Genomic DNA, 3857 nt, shown 5'->3' on the forward strand with positions numbered 1-3857 from the left:
CACTTTGTCCTGATGTTTCTTCGATTTTACGTGGAACCGGGATGAATTCCTAGTATTGAATAACATTCACGATATCCTTTAATAAAAATACCATTCCTAGAATTTTCCTCCATCAGAAAGGGAAACAATATTCTATTTTAACATGGAGCGTTTCGCTTCGCTCGCAAAGGGATATTAAAAGAAGAAAGAGGAAGAAAAAGAGAGAAAGAGAGAAAATAGAAGAAACGAGCAAGGGAAGGAAAATAAAATCTATCGTAGGAAATAGGTTGAAACTTATCGACTAAAAAGCTCTTGCTATACCTTTTTCCGCGAACAGTACCACCCCGATATCTTGCGCCAGAGTGGACATTTCATTTCGTTAACACGATTACGCGTATTCGTGCGCAGAGTATCGTGAACTCATTTTAATTGGGATTACGTTTCAATTAAAACTCTGTTCCCCATTAGGTGGTAGCGTTGAGTTTTGGAGAATAATTGATACGAACAACACGTTATCCGATTGCGAGGCCGGATAAAATATGCATGTTTACCAATCAAAAGGTGTCCAGTGTTATACACCTGCTCGTTCTGTCCTCCCTGGATAAATATGCGACTACTATGGGTTCTTTGGCTGGTAACGTGCGACCGTGTGCACGTATCTACGTACGTATGCGCCATACGAGATGTATATAACTGGCAAACACTGATACCTTTGAGTCGGCCCGAATGAAATTTTAATGACGCACAAAATCGGAAACCTATTCGCCTTTCGCCAGTTCCCTGTTGTTTTGCGCGGTGGTTTTACACCGGCAACGCCCCGGGCGACCACGTTTTCATTCATAAATTAAAACGTATTCGCAACAATTACATTTCGCCCCGCTCCCCGTGTGAATTAATCGAGCGAATTTTATCAAGCGCCCGCTGATTTTTATTTAACGTTTGTCCGATATTTGTTCCGGAATTCCTTTCATATTGAAATCCTCATCAGCCCGATTTTAAACGTTTTAACGTTTCCCTCAGGAATTTTTCTATTAACCACCAGGGTTTCGTCGCTCAAGGATCTGTTTTAATTTTCCCGAGCGCCTCAGCACATGGGCTTCTTTGAATTCGGATATGGAATTAAAATTAAAACTCGATATTACTCGATACGTTTCTGTCCATGTTATACAAATATATCGAATTGTAATAGCGTTAATACACTTCGCAGCGAGAATATTTTTTTTCTATATTTCACTCGATAATCGACGCTGATTTAAATGTTTTAAAAGTAGCAAGTGATATTAACGAATATTTTCGAATATTAACGAATTGAAACAAAACGATTCGTGTTATTACAAAAATTTGCGTACAAATAAAACTGCCGTCAGTGAGGCAACTAAAAGTGGGATCAATCGATTCATTTTATTTTTAGAAATTGTTTTAAACTCCTAGAAACTCAGAGATAATTTCGCTTCTGCATAAAACAAAGAAGCAATTTGCATTCTTCGGTTTTACGCGCCAACGTTACATCTTTCAATTCTTCGATTTTCCATTGGAAAACTGCGAAACCATGAAAGAAAGGATGGAAAATCGCCGAAAATACACACGTCGCGGGTTAAACGCGTCGAAATGAATCCGATTTCATGAAACATTTCTCTTCTACCTCTTCTTTTCACTATTTTGTCTTTTTTTTTATCGAAATCATGATCGTTGCGGTGGCTTTGAGAATTTCAAGTCAACGCCAACGCAATGCACCGCTCCAAAGGATACAAAAGTTTAATAAATCCATTCATCGCGTTTAATACGAAGAGAGAGAAAGAGGCATACGTACCGGTGAGCTCGCTTATTGCCGACACAACATATTCAGCAATTTGTTCGATGAAATATCTGTTCTCGCAATTTATCCGTTTGGCAAAATGACAATTCGACAGTTCGTTCGTCCCGTGGACGGGGAGCGTCGATTCGCCGATTGAACAACCGTCCTATCCGTGCTTCGATCCTTTCATTCAATATTTTTTTTCACTCCCGTAATAAATTCGTTTACCTTCCACCCCCGCGTTTTTTTCACGGCCTCGTTTGATTAACTGCGAGCGGATCACGTAATTTCCGGAAAAAATTCAGGAACTACCAACCGGCTCGTACATTTTTTTTAGCCCAATCCATCCGTGACAAAAATAAAAAGAGAAGATGAGTCCGAAAATGGACGAACATCGTTACTTTCTTCTATGTCGATTGTTCCAATATCCACTTTTGTATCTCGCATTTTTTGATATACGGCTGGTTAAGAAACCAACGGAAATATCTGGAAGGCAGAAACAAAGGAACTAGGTAACGAGAAGTAACGATAAAATGCAGGCACTAAATGTTAAGGAAACCGAGAGAAGGAAAGCTACGGTGACTAATCACGGGCATTTTTTCTACCAGCTGTGTTTAAAACAGCTTGACAAAAATTTCTTCCGACGCAGAATGCTTCGCGGAATAGCAGCAAATGTCCTCTTGAAACTTGCAATTTTCAATACTGCGAGTCTTGCTTCAACTCTAGTCCGATGTTGCGAGAAATTTCGCTCCGATTATTCTGTAATTCCGATCGAGCATCCTCAGAAGCGCACAAAGCTACAAAAAAAGAAAAAAGAAAAAAAGAGAGAGAAAGAAAGAGAAAAACGAGAAACAGCATCCGTTCGATCGTATGAATTTCCATCTTGCATTTCAACTCGAACTTCTGGACTGGTTATGGAAGCACCAGGAAAGTAATGGAAAAGGGACAACAAAGAACTCGGAGAATAAGAAACGATGATAAAGAAGAGACAGTAAATGATAAGAAAAACTAAAGTCCTAGAGCAGTACAAAGGGAAAGATGGAAGTAAGACAGCGCACAAAAACCGGAAAAATGGAGAACGAAAATGAGAAACACAAAGCAAAGGTGGTTGGCCACAGAAGCGAGTGCACAGAGTTGTGGTTACGCAGAGTAATATGCACCTATTCCGATATGGAAATGAGCATGACCGAAGGTGTGTAAACACGAGAGCGCGCGAGCACACGGCAATCCGATCAGTAACATCCACTGCATCTGTAATGTCGCTCCAATAGCTCTGGTTCTCTTGCTTCTTGCCCTCATATCACGCCCACTGACGATACATCTTCGATAGCTCTGAATCTCGAGTTACACCCAAGAATCCCATCACGAAATCGGAATAATCGAAGAACGTGTGCTGTTTCTTGTCCCGCCGCTTCGTGATCTGAGAGTTAGATGGCGGTTGGTTCGAGGAGAAATATAACGTGTTACAAACTGTTTCCATAGTTTACACTATGCTCTGACGTATACGGATTTAATGGTAGTAATTTGAAAATTGCCGCGCTGGATTCTTCGTAGAAATTGACCGAGAATAAAAGATTTTTCGATTTTTTCCATTATAACAACTTGAATGTTCGGCGAAATTGACCGACTGTTTGCCCCAACAGCGTTCATTCTTTCGACGACAAATCGAAGGAAATTACCGGATCGCTATAGATGCACGGAATCGGCCAGTATGCATTGAAATTTCGACAATCCTGTAAAAATCGTTTTCAGAGAGGCGGTCAGAGAACTATGGAGGTCCGGAGAGCGCGATTGATCTGCATTGTAATGGGAAAATTTGAAAGTACCCGCGCACTTTGGAGCGCGCGCGAATTACCAAACCATTTTCGAGAAAATTCCCGAACAAAAAAAATGCGGTTGTATTCGAACATAGGGTACGTCGATCTGCATTTTAATACGAAAACACACGTCGATGGTAGAAGATAGAAACGTTGTAACGAGAAAGATAGAACGGTTTCACTTGCGCCGCGACGCACTGCGTAAAGTTGAGCGCAGTTTTAGAGAAATTCGCCCATCGAAATTCATACCTCGTCGCTCCGTTCTC

Source organism: Bombus bifarius, unplaced genomic scaffold (genome assembly GCF_011952205.1).
Source record: "Bombus bifarius isolate JDL3187 unplaced genomic scaffold, Bbif_JDL3187 scf7180000008058, whole genome shotgun sequence".
In the NCBI taxonomy this organism is placed as follows: domain Eukaryota; kingdom Metazoa; phylum Arthropoda; class Insecta; order Hymenoptera; family Apidae; genus Bombus; species Bombus bifarius.